At 40.6% G+C, this 17917-nt stretch overlaps 1 pseudogene; it reads right to left on the bottom strand.

Annotated features, from left to right (window-relative positions):
* Positions 1-505: 505 nt before the first annotated feature.
* Positions 506-17917, bottom strand: part of LOC112605955 — a 176885-nt pseudogene continuing 159473 nt past the window's right edge.

Below are 17917 nucleotides of genomic sequence, written 5' to 3'. Positions count from 1 at the left end.
TGGCCATCTCCTCCCTGTGTCTTCACAAGGTTGTCCCTCTGTAACTGTTTATGTCCTAATGAACCTTCTCTTCTTTTTTTTCAATTTGAATACTTTAATAAAATGGTAGTTGTCTTTCTAACATATGCACACACCCTTGCACACTCCGAATGACCTGCCTGGGGGAAAAACATTAAGTATGCCTAAGGAGAAAATGAAAAACAAATTGCTATAGGATTTTTATTATTATAGGCAATTATGTCCACATGACTTACAAAGCTATTGCCAAATCCATCCAAGGAAGCAGAGTATGAAAAAGAGGGAAAATATTTTAAAAATTCAATGGTGGCGTAGCAGAGCTCTCAATATAAGAAAGTGACATAATGTGGACTTTTGCTGTGAATTTTCACTTTGCGAATATGGGGAGAGGTTAACCAATGGGCAGAAAATTAGAGAAGGTGATAGATAATAGGCTTTTTGCAGTCAATTTTTCTCATAGTATTATGCAAGATCATCAAGAAAATGCTTATTTATTCTCTGGAACTAGTTCTAGAACTTTTCCAATCGCAAGTCTTGCCCTCATCTGTTAAGGTAAAGTGACCCATCTGAGGAAGTCTTTAAAGATCTTAAGGCAGATGGTTCCTGCTCTCCTTCAATGAGCAGTGCATACTTGATCTTGCTTCACAAAACAAGGTTGAGTCTCACTTTCTATCTACCAATCTGATTAAGGCTGTTATTTTAACTTCCTCAATACAGGTGTGAATTTGCAGCACTGAATTAAATTCTGGGCAGATGATAGATCTATGCTCTGTAATCACTATCTAAGCACCAAATGTGCCTCCAGAATGACAAAGATTATTAACATCACAAAGTATGAATCCTGGAAGAATTTCCTCTTCTTCAACTCCTTTCAGTCTGATTTTGAGCTTTTCACCTGGGGCTACAGTATCAGCTTCTATAACATTGGAAAGTGTTCCAAGACCTTCCACATTGTGCTTTTTTGGCATCATCACAAGCTGCTGGCCTTTACAAACAGACTGCCTGATTCCAGCTTTCCCAGGACAACAGTGCCCATTATCCTTGTACTTATCCAAAATTGGCAGCCTGACTGGTACAGCAACTGATCTATTGAAGTCTGACAAATTACCTAGATATAGAATAAATGGTAATCCAATGTACTAAGTACAGAAATTCAATTGCTCTTTGAAATGTTCTGCAGGTAGTCCTGAGCTGGCATAAAGTGAATGAAGTTTTTGGAATTGAAGCCAACTTTTTTCAAAATGGCACTAGTTTTTCTTTATATTCTTCGTATCTCTCATTGCTCCAATTTGCTGTTAAATCATTCATCTTATTAATAAACAGAATTAAGTGTTTCACACTTGCTGTCTTTGCCAACATTGCACATTCTCGTTTGTCCTTTTATCAAATCCAATTTCAAGCTCTCTTCTCCTGGCTGTGATTACCAGCACAGCCAAATCAGCTTGAGAGACACCACCAATCGTATTTGGGATGAAGCTCCTGTGACCAGAGGCATCTAGAACTATAAAATACTTCCTTTCAGTTTCAAAATAGGCAAAACCTGCTTCTATTGTTTTATCCTTGTCTCAATTTTCCTAACTTGTGTCTAAGATTCAAGACAAGTACGAAGTTTCTCTGTTTTTTTTTCTTTAACTTCTTTTTCATACATTTCAAGTGCCCTGTTTTCACCCATTTCAGTCAAATACACTATTTGTCTTCCAGTGGCTGACTTGCCAGCATCGACATGCACAATGTACACTGCATTTTCTTTTGAGAAAAGACCTCTCTTTGTTACCCAGGCTGGACTGCTGTGGTGTGAGTGGCTTAACGTAACCTTGAACTCCTGGGCTCATATGATCTTCCCAACTCAGCCTTTGAAGTAGCTGGGTCTACTGGTGCACACCACCATGTGCCATGCACTGGCATTTTTTATTTTTAAGTGATGGAGTCTTGCTATGTTGCCCAGAGTGTTGCTCTTGAACTCCTGGCCTCAAGCAATCCTCTCACCTTAGCCTCCCAAAGTGCTGGGATTACAGGCGTGAGTGCCTTTTAGGAGTGCCTGGTGGCATAACCACAGATTTAGGTTTTGGCATTTCATCTTCCTCCTTCATCACTTCCTGGGTACTCTTCTCTGGTGGCTTACATCTCCCCAGGAACCATCTGTGCTTCACTTATTTCTTCTACATGCTTCCCTAATCTTCTCTTCTTATGAGAAGACCAGTCATTTTGGACTAGGACTCTCACTAATAACTTCATTTTAACTTGATTACCTCTGTAAAGACCCTATCACCAAATAAGATCACACTCTGAGGTACTGGGTGTTAGGACTTCAATATATGAATTTTGGAGGGATACCATTCAGCCCATAACACAGACTTACTAGAATGACAAAAAAAAAAAAAAAAAAACTTTTAATGGACATATAAAGTGCTAGTGAGGATGTGGAAGACAAGGATACTCATTCACTGCTAGTGGTGATATACAATGGTTTGCCCACTTTAGAAAACATGCACTTACCATATGAGCCAGAAATATCACTCTTAGGTATTTACACAAGAGAATTAAAACATATATTCCCACAGATACTGTATACAATTGTTTATAGCAGTTATATTCATAATAGCCCAAAACTGCAAACAACCAGAATATCCATCAACTGATGAATGAATAAATTGTTGTATGTCTATGTAAGAAATACTACCCATAAATAAAACAGGAATAAACTACCGATGAATTCAACACGATGTTTAGACCTCAAAAGCATTATGCAACATGAAAGAAGCCAGATATAAAAATGGCACAATGTAGAAGACTCTCTGGAAAAGGAAAAGTTCTGGTTCTCATCAGCACTGATTGGCATAATCTTAGTTGCTCTTTATTATATGGAGGAAGACTCTTTTCATTATTTTTGTTAGATTTGTAAAAACTAAAGGGAAAAAACTATAGGGAGAGAAATCGGGTCACTAATTGCCAGGAGTGGGGCTAGGGGCAGGAAACAGGGAGACTTCTTGAGGTTAGGGAAATATTCTTTATCTTGATAGTGGTACTGGTTAGAGAACTACATACATTTGTCAAAACTCATTAAACTGTATTCTTTAAAAGGATGTATTTGACTATGTGTAAATTTTGTTAAAGTAAGCTTGACTTTTAAAAAGTATTAAAAAATAGTAGTCTTAAATGAAGACCATGGAATTGCTGCAACAGATAATATAAAATCAACATTTTCAAAAATAGAAGGTATGGTCAATCACTATGTCCTAACCAAAAATATTATTGATAATAACATTTTAATTCATCTGTTTTCAATTTCTCTTGTGTGTATGCCTATATAATATATATTATCATATAATACATTAACACACAAGTACATGTGTATAATTTACACATAAATAACTGGATATGTAAAGGATATGCATGCAAAAATTTTGTATAAACGTAAGGCATGCACACTCAGATATTTTGGATATCTCTCATAGTTACTTTCAATTTTCTTTATTTTAATAAATAATTCTCAAACTAATATCTCTGTGCTTGGAGGTTTTATCGTCATTTTGGATTTTTTTTAAAGAAAGAATGACAAAATTTGAATTAATGTGTCAAAGTTTAAAAAATCTGTCTCATGAAATATATAGATTCAATTATTTTTCAAAGTTCTTGAACCAGTTTACATGGACACAAACAATTAATGAAAGTGCCTGTTTCATCATACTCTTGTCAGCACTGATTGGCATAATCTTAGTTGTTCTTTATTATATTGTGAAAGAGTCTATTATTTTTGTTATATTTTTAAAAATAGTAAATTACTTTTAGCAACTGTCTTTTAGCAAACTATTAAAATCTTACAAATCTGGCTTTACCTATTGATACAGTATATTATGTGCATTGATTTTCTTACATTAAACCATCTTTACACTACTGAATAGAATACAATTTCAAATGCCTGCTGGCAAAGCTGGCCCAGTAATTTGTAGTTGATAATGGCTAATCACAGCCTTTGCAGGAAACTCCTAACTACCTCTCCTTCCAGAACCTAGACTTTTAATAAATTTGTTTCCTCATCCTTAGAGCTATTTACCTTCCGTCATTCTCTCAGACAGCTGCCTATATTTCTTCGTAAAGTTATTATTTTTATAATAAGTCAGTTTCTTTACCATCTTGAAAACAGTTGCATGGTCTCCACATTTTGGATACTCTGAAAAGGATTTCACTGAGACTCTGTCCAGTGCAATCTTCCGGAATAGAACAACTTTCCCTTCCAAGATTTCAGGCCTTATACTTAAACCTTGAGCTTTTGTTGAGCCCTGTAAGTGTGATGATCAACCACCTATTGAGTAATGCAGCCAAAATTACAGTTTATATCAAGGAGTCCAGAGATGCTATCTAAATATGCTTTATCATCCATTCTACCCATCTGAGGGGAGCCTTCATGTACACAACAGAAACAAATGGAGTATATATGACAGCATGAATTAACAATTCTTGGCCATTTTAAAGACTGAAAAAAACAGCAGCACCAGAGAAATAAATTAAATAAATAAATAAATAAGCAAACCAATAAGGCAAATCGTTTTCAGTACTAAACACTGAATAAATCTTAAGATCCTCAGACTGACATTTATCGAAACAGCTCTTTGAAGCCAACAACACAAAGCAGCCAATAGTGGTTAAACAATGCTTTTATTTCCCCAGGGTTGGAAATCTGGAATTCTCAATTCCGATTATATATCAAAACAATGTATACAGCTTTTTCAGGTATACTCAGGCCCAACACTCAGGTGATCTCTTTAGTAAGTCTGGAATGAGGATTATGCATCTGTATTTTTAATAAGCTGCAGGTATGATTCTGATGCTTACCCAATATTTTAAATTATTGGTTTAAATTCTGGGGATCAGATGGGTTTGGGAAAACAATTCTTTCCAGAAAGCTTAATACAAAAAAATTTCTAAATTCTGAAAGTACCAGAGCTTTTAGTCAGCTAATCAATTTATGCCTTGATAAGACAAATAGACCCTTTTGCCAAGGATTAACAATCTTGATATAATTCCCAGAGTTATTCTGTACAGGATAAACATATGTATTAGGTAACCTGAGGATCGGAGATTGTCTGCGGATATTATCTGTCCTGCCTGCCCTCTGCTGGCATGAAGTTGGACAATTGACAGAATGTGCGCTTAGCTTGACAAGGCAGTCATTCTCATGGAAGAAATGTTTAGGTTTATTTATGCAAGGCATAGTAGTATTTGGAAGGCCTAGAAATAACAATATAAAATGATTTGGAGATTCTGGATAGTGAAATAATCTCAAGTTTTATTAAACCCATCTGTTCAGCTGTGTACTTCTTCAAGTCAGAGGTGCTTGACCACTGAAAAGCAGCCATATCTAAAACACCTAAGTAGGACAGAACCAGCCAAGTTGGACCCAAAGAGGAAGCAGCAGACCCTGTTGACCAATTAATTCTGGAAAATCAAGATGAGAGGGAGGCATTGGCAAGGCAAGAACTTGAGGAGGAAAGTTATCTGTCTATTGATAGAAGAGAGGGGGAATCTTTTTTAAGGGCACTGTAATCAAAATTTCAGCATTATGGAGATAGAAGATGGCAGTATCCAAGAAGAAAAAGACTACTGGCTCTGTTGAAAGAACTACTGTATGTGGAATGCAAGTCAGTGGAAGACAGTGTAAAAAAGAGACTTGGTCCCAGCAGACAAGTGACACGGTTACCAGGGTCCTGATGGGCCTTAGGTATCTGGACATATTCCTCTCCTGCGTTTTGCCTTCCTTAACAAGCTGACCCAAGTCATGTAACAGGTAGGGCAGGGCTCTCCTAACTTAGCTGACCAGGCTGAATTGCTAACCATAAAAGAAAGCATCTGACCATTTATCTCTTTGAGGGATGGATGCCTTCTGAGGTTGCTGAAGCAAGACTCTAGCATTCCCGACAAAATCCTGGGACCATTTTTGTTTTCTTAGGCAGCATATCCAGCTGCCTGAAGACAAGATGGACTCCAGCCCTGACCTTCCATTGACTTTTTACTCATTATAATCTCACTGAAATACTAAAATATCCACTGACAGTGAGGCTTATCCCCCATTTTCTAGTCATGTGATACATGTTAGAGCATGATGCCCCACTGTGCAAGTGTATACAAAAACCCAGCCAAATATTGCTTGTACATCATTCCTTTTCCCACATCACCTTCCTTAAAATGACAAGAACTGAGCCCCTTGGGGAGCTGGTACCAGGATTCCTTTCCTGTATGCTGCTTCCTTGTATGTTTGAGTCACAAACCTATTAAATCTTGGCTGAGAAAAAATTCTGTTTATCCTGGTGTTAATTTCTACTTATGCAAGAGCCAACAAATGTGGGGTCCGGGATGCAGTAACAGCCTTGGTGACTCTGCTGGAGCCCATAAGTGAGGATATTTCCCTGAGGAGAAGCACTGGAGAGCCAGCAAGACCTCCAGAATGTGACCTTGTGATAGATGAAACGGCCACTTGAAATATTTGCTTCAGTGTCTCTGCAGTCACTGAGTCCTCCCTTGGCCCAAGGTACTCTTGTTCTCCTTCTGAACCCTGCTCCTCATTTTCTTTTCCCTCCTGATTGGCTTAGGGATTTCTGGAGTAAGGGATCCTAGTCCCCTCTGTGCTAGGTTTTAAGAACCCTCTGACTGGCTGACATCAGATTCTGAGTAATTTCCAAGAAACCTGCTAGACTGGTTGAAGAGGTAGGCAGTCAGGTTTCACCAGCCCAAAGAACAATGGCTGGGATGAGTCCTGCTGCATGCCCAGCTTCTCTGGGCTCTTTATTTCTCTCTTCATTTTTTTTCTTTCTTTTTTCCCTTCCCCATCTCTTTCCCCATCTTCCAACTTTATTCCTCCGGTTATCTCAGAGAGCCACCTACAGTCTTATTCATCTCAGCCAAAAGTACCCTTAACTTCCTCTGGCTGGAAAGAGTTCAGCTTGACTTGTGACTTGCAAAGGTGGGAGGGACTCATCTGACATTGTGAAGGTCTAGGATGCTGAGGATTTCCCTGATAGGAGACTAGTAAGAGTAGTGACGACATTGACTCTGCACTGTGCAGTGACTGGAAGCCTCACAAGCTTCCTTTCCTTGCCTTGTCTTTTTTCTTCCCTTCCTTTCTCTCTCACACCCACCCTCTTTCAACCTGGCTCATTTGCAGAGAACTATCAGAAATTTCATATTCTCCTATTTTCTTCCTGAAATGAAAGCAAAGGTTTTCTCCCTATACTTCCTCCTTGCCTTCACTCCACTGTCCAGTGAGACTCGAGTGCTCTCCCTTTTGTCTGCCCTGGGGAGTACCTCCCAGGCAGAACACTGGAACCATTTTCTTTTTTACAGGAAACTCTCCACTCTCATTGCTTCTGATTGGGAAAACTTTGTCCAATTGAACTCCTCACCAAAATACTGATCTTTCGATATTTCACTCCCTCTTTATTTTACTCTGAGATTCAAGAGCTCCCACTCCATGATCTTTTTGATATCCCTAATTTCCCCCATCACTTCCTCCTTCAAGTTTGGCCCATTCTGGCCTGGTAGAGGTCAGAGCAGTTATAATTGTCTGAGCTCAGTCCTTTGGCTTTCACCCCTCCTCCTGACTGTTTGGCCTGTGTTCTAAATGAGGTAAAAGCAGTTTTGAGTAATGGGGGCCTTCTTCCTCAAGAGTGGAGGAATTATCTTGGCACCTACTACTGCCCATCTTCAACACAAAAGTGCACTGTACACCTGTGGCCTGTACAATACAAGTGCACTCTTTCACCTACACACACCATGGGCATTCCTGGTCTTGTAGTCACATGTAGGGCACCCATTCCTTAGCAGCTAGTGTGAAACAACTATGTCTGTTATTTCTGTTTTCCTCTCTGATCCCTGAGAACAAGGATTCCTCCATCCAAGGGAATCCTGGGCTGACTACTGGGCTTAAAGGGTCTCAAATTACATCAAGACTAATTCCCTGGGGCTTTTCCCTATACCAGGATCTTTAATCAAAGGTAACAGAAGAGGCAGGATTAGACATGGGCAATGATTTCAGTGTTCCCCATGACTCTCTTCTAGGATACATTCTCTCCAACTGGGGGCAATTTAAGCTAGAAGACCTAAAGAAAAAGAAAGTAATCTCCCTTTGTAACATCACCTGGCCCCAGAACCCATTGGGAGATTAGGAGCAATGAACATTACATGAGTCTCTTAGGTATAATGCTACATTACAGCTAAACTTGTTTTATAAGCAGTCACAGAGGTGGGAAGAAATCTCTTATGTGCAAACTTTTATGAAGTTGGATAAGATACTGGGTTATTGGACTCATGTCACATATGCATGGCATCTACCATTCCCAGCTTATTGCCTGGGGTTAAGAAGCAAGTGCCGGACCTACCTATTGATCCACTATTACAGTCACCACCTTATCTTCCTGACCCCAGGCCTGATACACAATAACCCTCCACCCTTCTTTCAGGTTCAAGGCCTCCTTTGGCCCCTGAATCTCCACCATACCTGGATCAGTCCCATAGAGAACTAGAGGTTTTAAGGCCAGAGCCCTATCCACTATCCCCTATGGGGGTCTGATTGAGTTCTAAGCTGGCACCTACTTTTACCTCACTCCCTAGTCCAGGGCCTCTGTCCCCTAAAGGAGATAGCAAATGGGTGGGGGGAATAATTCAGGTTCCCATCCCCTTCTCCATGGCAGATCTGAGAGTATGTAAAGAAAAGTTTAGCCAGTTCTCAGAGGACCCCAATAAGTTCAGGGAGGAATTTATAAAACTATGTCTGAGGTTCACCCTAGCCTGTTAGGATGTAATGGTGATTTTAGACAATTGTGCCACCCCAGATGAAAAGGTCCAGATTCGTGAAAGGGCAAGGGCACATGCTGACTCATTTGTACAGGCCAATGCCTCATATGCTGTTTATCAAGCTTTGGGGAAGACAGTCCCTGAGCAGGACCCCTGGTGGGACCTTAGTGATAAAATAGACAAATGTAGGATGGAGCATTTTATTGCCTATGTGGCTGAAGGGATGAGAAAATGCATGAAGAAGCCTGTGAATTCTGACAAGATTAGGGAAGTAGCTCAGGCTGGACTGGCGAAGAATCTCCTCAGCTGTGTTACAGAAGTCTTCAGAAAGTATACTAATTATTGTTAATCCAGAGTTGCCAGAAGGGATAGCCTTGCTGGCTATGCACTTTGCATTTTATCACACAGTTCACTCCTGATATTAGAAGGAAGTTACAAAAGTCAGAGACAGGGCCCCATACCCCTCTGTCAGTATTGGTAGAGAAGGCTTTTAAGGTTTTCAACAACAGGGACAGGGCAAAGCAAGAGGAAAAAAATATCAGGCTGATCAAGAAAACACAGCTTTTGGCTACCTTAATTTGCCCTCCACCTCATGGCAACCCAAAGAGGCAAAGAATACCAGAGGCAAGAGAAAACTGCCCAATGCAGGACCTAACCAATGCACACACTGCCAGAAGGATGGGCACTGAAAAAGGGATTGTCCTGACCACCTCAAAGCAAGGAGATCCGCTGACTTTCCAGACAGGATCCTCGTCTTGGAAATCTCTCCCATGAGGGAGACTGTACCACTGACTAAATGGCACCCAAGAATCCACCCAGTTCCCACCTCCATCATCATCACTCCAGAGGAGCCTAGGAAAACTGAATTTCTTATTGATACTGAAGCTACCTATTCTGTCCGAAGTCTGTAAGCCTCCTCTCCAATCATGACTGTCTGGTGATAAGAATAGATGGATGATTTAAGGTAAGACAATAAACTTGTCCTCTTGTCTGTGAGGCTGGTTCTGAAGTTATAACTCATTCTTCCCTACATATTCCTGAATGCCCCACTTTAGTGTTCGGTAGGAAACTGCTAAGCATATTGGAGGCTTCTATCTCATCAGGAAAAGATAGCCTCAAGGTGTCAGTAGACAAAGGACAAGGGATCAATTTGTTAGCCTCACTACAGCTAGCAGATATTAACATTTCCTCTATTCCTGATGAAATTTGAATTCAGGTTAACACAGTAGTATGGGACATTACAGTTCCAGCGTGCGCTGTCAGAGTTTCCCCTATTGAAGTAAAGCTAAAACCAGGAGTAAAATATGCTTGGAAAAGACAATATCCTCTAAGACCTGAATCCCTAAAGGGATTTCAGCCATTATTTACCAAGTTCCTAAAACATGGATTAATAAAGGTCCATCAATGAAACTGTAACGTTCCCATACTTCCCATCTAAAAGCCAAATGGAGAATATTGGTTTGTGCAAGAGCTATGAGCTATAAATGCAGCTGTGGCTTCCATTCATCTGACGGTACTGAACTTGTATACACTGCTCACCCAGATTCCTGGGATGCACAATACTTCATCATGCTGGACCTTAAAGATATATTCATCTGCATACCTCTGCACCTTAATTCCCAATATATTTCTGCCCTTGAATGGAGGGATCCCAATATCTTAGAGACCACTCAGCACACCTGGAAAGTGCTCCCACAGGGCTTCTGGGATGCCTTCATCTATTTGGGAATGCCTTGGCAGCAAAATTGACAAAACTAGATTTCAGAGTAGGGGCCATACTGCAATATGTAGATGACCTGAGGATTGCCAATCTGACTAAGCAAGATTCTGACTGTAATATCATCAAGACCCTGAACTTCCTGGCAGAACACGAATGCAAAGTTTCCTTGGCTAAGGTCCAAATCTCCCTATAAAGGGCCCAAAATCTAGAATTTGTTCTCACTCCCAGTGCCTGAGCCTTGGTTATGGATCAGAAAAGGTCAATTGATGGATTGTTGCCCCCATAAACCAGGAAACAGCTATAGGATATTATTGATTTGACCTGTTTCTGCTGAATATGGATTCCTAATCATGGCTTAATTGCCAAGCCCCTATACAAGATGCTGAACAGGGGAAAAGGGTACCTCTGTAAAGAGATAAGAATTGTCATCAAGCTTTTGAGGACTTAAAAACTGAGTTAAGCCAAATCCCATTACTTGGGCTTCCCAACCTGGATAAGCCCTTCACCTTATATATACATGAAAAACAGGGGATGGCTTTGGAAGTTCTAACTCAGAAGCTAGGGCCAAACCAGTGGCCAGTGGCTTGAAACAGTATTCCATTGCCCAGGGTTGGCTCAGTGACAGCTACTACCCTCCTGGTTAATGAGGCCTCTAAACTTACCTTTGGTCAGTACCTAGAAGTTGTAATCAAGTCCAGACTATACTGGTGGGGAAGGAACACCATTGACTCATCGAGCTCTTTTATTAGACACTCTGGACATTTCACAGAGTGTCAGAATTTGATCCCTGTCACTTTACTCCCTGTTGCAGAGATGAATGCCTAATCCATCAATATACTGAGACAATAGAATAGACCTATTCCATTAGGCCTGACCTCCAGGTTGAGCCCCTTGACAATTCAGAAGTAGAATGGTTTCCTCATGGGAGTAGCTTTATGGAAGAAGGTGTCCAAAAAGTAGGCTTCTCAGTAGTAAGCCTTAATGACCCCATAGAAGCAGAAACTCTTCCCACTCTGACCTCAGTTCAAAAGGCCAAATTATTTGTTTCAACTAGGGTTTTGCAACTGAGAAAAGCAAAAACAAACTAAACATTTTTACTGACTAAAAGTATGGATTTCATATCTTATATACCCACACTGCCATCTGCAAGAAAAGACAGATGCTAACAGCTAAAAATTACCCAATAAAGCATAGGGATCTAGTCTTAGCTCTTCTGGAAGCTGTACAATTCCCTGGCCAGGTGGAAGTCATTCACTGCAAAGGCCATTGGAGGGACAGACTGCTTATTAGCCAAGGAAATTAGCTGACAGGACCACAAAATAAGCAGCTTCAGCACAGAAAGATGACCAGGTCATGGCACTAATAATCAACCCTTTGGGACTTCCCAGCTAACTTCAATACTCCCAAAAAGAACAGGATGATGCTGAGAAGTGGGGGTAGGAAAAGAGGAGTTCCAAGTGGTTGGTTAAGGACGGTAAAGTCCTTATCCCTGGGACTTGGCAGTGAAAATTTATTTAGTACCTACGTGAAGTTACTCACTGTAGGAGGGATATCTTTTGTGAATTAGTACAAAAGACCTCTTCTAGAAAGGGGCCAAGAAAGACTGTAAGTCAAGTAACCATGGCCTGTGACTTATGTATTCAAAACAATCCCCAGACTCAACTCGTTCCTCTTGCCCTAGTCAAGCCAGTCCAACACCGGGAACCTACCCTGTGGAAGAATGGCAAATAAATATTACCCAGATGCCCTCTCTTTTGGAATAGAAATACCTTCTCATTTTCATGGACACTTTTACTGGCTGGGTCAAAGTATATCTGACCCAGTCTGAAAAGGCCACTGATATTTGCAAAAGTCTCCTAAAAGAAATAATTCCACAATTCAGTCTTCCAAAGTCACTCCAGGGCAACAATAGACCCTCTTTCATAGCTAAAATCACTCAAAGCTTTTTGGCAGTTCTGGGAATCGATTATAAATACACGACTGTTGGCATCCCCAATCCTGAGGAAAGGTAGAAAGGATGAATCATACCCTTAAAAGAACTTTGGCAAAGTTCTTTCAAGAAACGCAGCAAACCTGGATAAGGCTACTTCCTATTGCATTCTTTTGGATTCACACTGCCCCAAAGAGAAACCTAAAGCCCAGTCCATTTGAAATGGATTACAGGAGGCCCCTCCTCACTACTGACATTTTACTGGACTGAGAAATAAGTCAAAGCACATGGTATTATCAATTTGGATCAGATTCAGAAAGCAATATTACATTTTGGGGATAAAGTACCATCAACTTCTATAAAAGAAGGAGAATCTCCTCTACAGGTCAACCCAGGAGACCAAGTCCTCCTTAAGATTTGGAAAGAAGGCTCCCTGGAGGATCGATGGTTGCCTAAGTGACAGGGCCCTAGGACTAGGTGATCCTGCTCACTCCAACTGCAGTCAAGCTACCAGGGATCTCCAGCCTCTCCCAATTAAAAGGCTATTCACCAGAATGTTTCTAGGCTCATCCAGAAAGCCCCCTTTCCTCCCATGAATGAGTGGAAGGCCTCCACTACAGGTTTACAAGAACCAATAGCCAGATGCAAACACATAATGCTGTGGGTAAGCATAGGAAAACTAATTTTTCTCTTCACCCTAATTACCGTTTTCTTGTTCTACCATTGTGGACAGTCCCTCCCATTGGTAAGGACCTTTTCTTTCTGTTCTTGCTAGGTTTAAGGCAGGATCACAATGAGAAACAACTTCTTCTTCCTCCTTCTCCACATACTCTTTGCTACTAGGGCCCAATGGGAAGAAAACTCACTCATCATTTTTTCCAGGATTATCACCTCAAGGAACAACCTCTTTAACTGTTAGATTTGCCACCACACCTACAGGTGGAGGAACTAAGCTCCAATTTGTCCCCACTAAGACCAATTTGACAGTAAATCTTACCTCTGACTATGTTGAAAAGCCACCACCTATGACTATACAAATTGAAGTAACAGAAAGACTTAAATGTGTGTGCCTCACAGACATCTATAAGCAATCCATTTGGAAGGAGATCTACATGCTTAATTATCCATCCTTGAGAGTCCCCTGTTGTCCTTGTAGAACCAGTCCTTGGGCAAATATAATGTATGTAGGTATGGCGTCCACCCTCAATTTACCCAATGACATTCAATATCCCTGATCAATATCAAACTAATACTACCTGTTGGTACCCTGCCTCTCATTTACTAAAACATCCTGACTGGCTCCACTTCATCATCTCCACAGGGATGATGTACAGATTGGACAGGTATAGAGAGTATAACATGGAAGCTCTTTTATGCACCTCCTAAGGGAGAAAGGGCATTCCCTGGGTGCAGAGACCCAGATCTCAGTGGGAAGACCTCTTTCACCCCAATGCAGTAGCAACATTCCTTCTTGAGAATCTAGTTCAAATAAATGGCTCAACTCCTTTATACATCATCAGGCAGGCACAGCCCCTGGATATATATTCCTTTGTCGTAGTCAAGGTCCTGGAAGGGAGAAACAGACCCCATCTTCCCATTCAACTTACAGGCCTTAGCCTATCCTTGTGTGGACACCCCCAGTTCCAAGGAAAAGTTACCGTAGGACAGTTGGGCTCCAATAGAGTAACAGTCTATAACCTTACTTCCAAAATTAGATATAAGAGACCAACTGAGCTAATCCTGGCAGAAATTGTGACAGCTATGGCAAGGGCAGCTCCCTGAGGGGCTTCACTTAACATGAAATAACTTTTAAAAACCTTACACAGATTACAGAAAAGTTGACCACAAATATAAGAGAAGGCTTATAAGGTCTCCAGGCTTCCCAAGACCAATTGGTGGTGTTGTCAACAACAGGCTAGGCTTAGATCATGGTCTAGCTGACCAGGGAGGGTGTGTGTGCAGTTTTCAACAAAACTGGTTGCACTTATCTCAATAACTCTGGAAAAGTTGAGACCAATATACAAAAAATATCCAAATAAGCGACATGGTAACATAGATCTAACCAGGGAACTGACCCAAATTATGTCTGGAAGTGCCTTCTCAAGTCTCACCTGGTTTCTTCCCTTCTTATAAGCTTAAGTAACTATATTATTATTACTAATCTTCAGCCCTTGTCTACTTAATCTTTTAGTAAAGTTCGCGTCTTCCAGATTGCAACAGTTTCAGACAAAATTGATGCTAGCTGAAGGGTTCCAGCCTGAGCCACTGCAGAAAGGAGCAAGTCCCTATAAATCATTAGATCAGATAGCAAGAGACTTCTGTGCCTCTGGAGCAGGTTGGGATGACAGACTTTGTGCAGCATGAAGCAGTTATAGAAGACAAGATTTTCATTCCTTTCTCCCCTTAAGAGTAACGAGGTTGAGGCCAAGCGTGGTGGCTCTTTTATTAATCCCAGCATTTTAGGAGGCCGAGGCGGGTGAATCACCTTAAGTCAGGAGTTTGAGAGCAGCCTGGCCAACATGGTATAACCCCATCTCTACTAAAAATTAAAAAATTAGCTGGGCGTAATGGCATGTGCTTGTAATCCTAGTCAGGATGCTGAGGCAGGAGAACTGCTTGAACTCAGAAGGCGGAGGTTACAGTGAGGTGAGATCATGCCACTGCACTCCAGTCTGGGTGACAGAGTGGGAGTCTGTCTCAAAAGAAAAAGAAAGAAAAAAAAAAAAGAATTAGGAGGTTTAAATCTCTTAGGGGGGATTGAGACATTATAAGGAAAAGACTTGGTCCCCACAGAGATATGACACCAAGGCCCTAATGGGTCTTTCATATCTGGGTGTATCTCTCTCCTTCCTTTTTGCCTGCCTTAACAAGTCATGTAGCAGGAAGGGGCACCTCTCCTAATTTAGCTGACCAGGCTGAATTCCTAATCATAAAAGGAAGAATCTAACCATTTATCTCTTTGAGTAGTGCCTTCTGAAGTCCCTGAAGCAGGACTCCAGCATCCCTGATAAGAACCTGACCAGGCACAGTGGCCCACCACCACACCCAGCTAATTTTTTGTATTTTTAGTAGAGATGGGTTTTCACCATGTTAGCCAGGATGGTCTCAATCTCCCAGCTAATTTTTTGTATTTTTAGTATTTTTAGTAGAGACGGGGTTTCACCATGTTAGCCAGGATGGCCTTGATCTCCCGACCTCGTGATCCGCCCACCTCGGCCTCCAAAAGTGCTGGGATTACAGGTGTGAGCCACTGCACGCGGCCACATATTGTTTTTTACCTCCAAATTCATCCTTCTTTCTCTACTCAAATTTGTGGCCATGTGAAGTACATTCCCCAGAATGCAAAGTTAGCTGGTTCCTATTGGTTTCTACAAACAGGAGATGCTATAGGGGGATTAGTGGGAGGAAGTAGAGAGAAGGGACTTTCTTGTTTTTTTTTTTTCTGCTCCTGTCAGCTTGGTTCCATCCTTCAGCTTCCCTTGGCATTCCCAGAATCAGCCTCATCACACTCTCAGAAATCCAGCAACAGTCAGAGATGCCCCTTCCTCAGAGAGCTGAGTACCTGGATTCTGCTAAACTCACATCGCATCTCTCTCTCTCTTTCTTTTTTTAACCTTAATTCCAAAGAGTAGTAGCTGCTTCCTTATTACTTCAGTGCTTCCCCTTTTTTCCCCCCAGCCTTCAAAGCCTTTGTAACTGATTACCTATATCAACTCCCTTCATTTTAAATGCTTAGCATATTTTTTGTCTTCCTGACTGGAACTTGCACAGTACAGAAGGCAACAGCTGGTCTGGCTAATATGTTCAAAACGAAAGAACAAAATGTAAATGCATTAATTGTGCTATTGTTTATACCTGATTTGTTCAAGCAACTGTACTTACTGAGCTTATCTGTCCAGAGATAGATGTTGCTGGTTTAAAGTCAATGATTTATACAATTCAAACATACAAGTGAAATCCAATAATCAAATGTATCAAAAAGTATATAATTTTAGCTAAAGGTAAAGTTCTATATTTTCTTGTTACTGACTTGACCAGGCCTCTTTATTGAAGCTCACTGCTGCTATTTTCAATAGTTATCTATGCTTCCGAGTCATCATCATCCAAGGTTCAACCCTTTATTTCTAATATCAGCCTTTCAGATCTTACTGCCCTAAGCCCCCTTTCCTACAAATGTCTCACCCAAGTCCATAGCCCCTCCTTGGATCCATACTCTAGGGGGCAGACAAGTGACATTGTCTTCGCTTCCTATGCTCTAAGACTCAATGTGGGACAATTACCAACACCCTGGGTTGATTTGGCATACTCCACTTTAAGTTTTTATGTTGGAACCCCAGTATGAACTAACAAGATTACCTTCTCCAGTTCCATGGTGTGCACAGTTTGAATCTATCCCATAATTTTGAGCTCACACTAAGTAATGCAACTCTTCTGAGTGTCCAGATTTAATGTCAAATGACAGGGTGTAGCTGCTTTCTGTATGTAACCTGCTCTATCTTCTCAGAGTATGCGCACTGACACAGCTGGATTCTCTCCATTTTTTCCCAATATTCATCCATCCAGACTCCTACAGTTCCCTTCAATGCTTGGAATCCCAGGGTCTTGCAACATTACATGTAGGAGTAATTTCCACACTATTATACATCTTTTATCAAGATTTATTTCAAATCTTGGTGCTATTGTACTCAGTCTCTACAAGAAGAGCTCAGTATTTTAAAAACCTGTGCACATTTTGAAACTAAAAAAGTTCTTATTGGTACTGAGAAGGGCTTCTTATTTATAATTTCTGGGATGAACACAATACTTGGAAAATTCTACACTATAGGTTCATTTCAGATGAAAAATATATTTATGCTTTCTGGTAAATTACTTTACCAGCGTCAAATGCAGTGTCAAAAGTCTGCATTTCTGATTTTCTTGAGAAAACTAAAATACATTCATTTACCAACCAACAATTACCTAAAGTGTATGTACAGTGGGTGAGGGGAATCTAGCTAAACAGTTTAGAAAGATAAGATCTACCCATTTCTTAGGAAACTCGTGAAAAATAAATAAATTATCAGAAATATATTTCAGAAATGAAAGGCAGACTTTAAAGTCTCTATGTTACTTAATAAGTGTATAAATAAAGAAGACAGTTTTCTTTGTATACATCCAAAGGTCCTCTTGCATTCTAATTCAGTCTCTCTTACTCTCTTGCTTATCTGCTAGCATAACTTTCATACCTCCCATATTTTCCCAGAACCCTGACTCCAATCTATTTTTCACACAATAACATCCTTACTATTCAAAATCTAAAGAAGCCATTGCATGGTCCTACACTAATACAAAAATCTATTAATTAAGCTGTATTCTGTCTCTTTTTTTTTTTTTTTTTTTTTTTTTTTTTTGGGGGTTTCTTCCTTTTTCCCCCGGTGGGGGGCGGTGGGCGGGTTTCTTTCTCCTTGACTTTTGTTCCGTCT

This window comes from Theropithecus gelada, chromosome 14 (assembly GCF_003255815.1).
Source record: "Theropithecus gelada isolate Dixy chromosome 14, Tgel_1.0, whole genome shotgun sequence".
In the NCBI taxonomy this organism is placed as follows: Eukaryota; Metazoa; Chordata; class Mammalia; order Primates; family Cercopithecidae; genus Theropithecus; species Theropithecus gelada.
The sequence above is the reverse complement of the archived record's forward strand: the minus strand, read 5'-3'. Positions and strand labels throughout refer to the sequence as shown.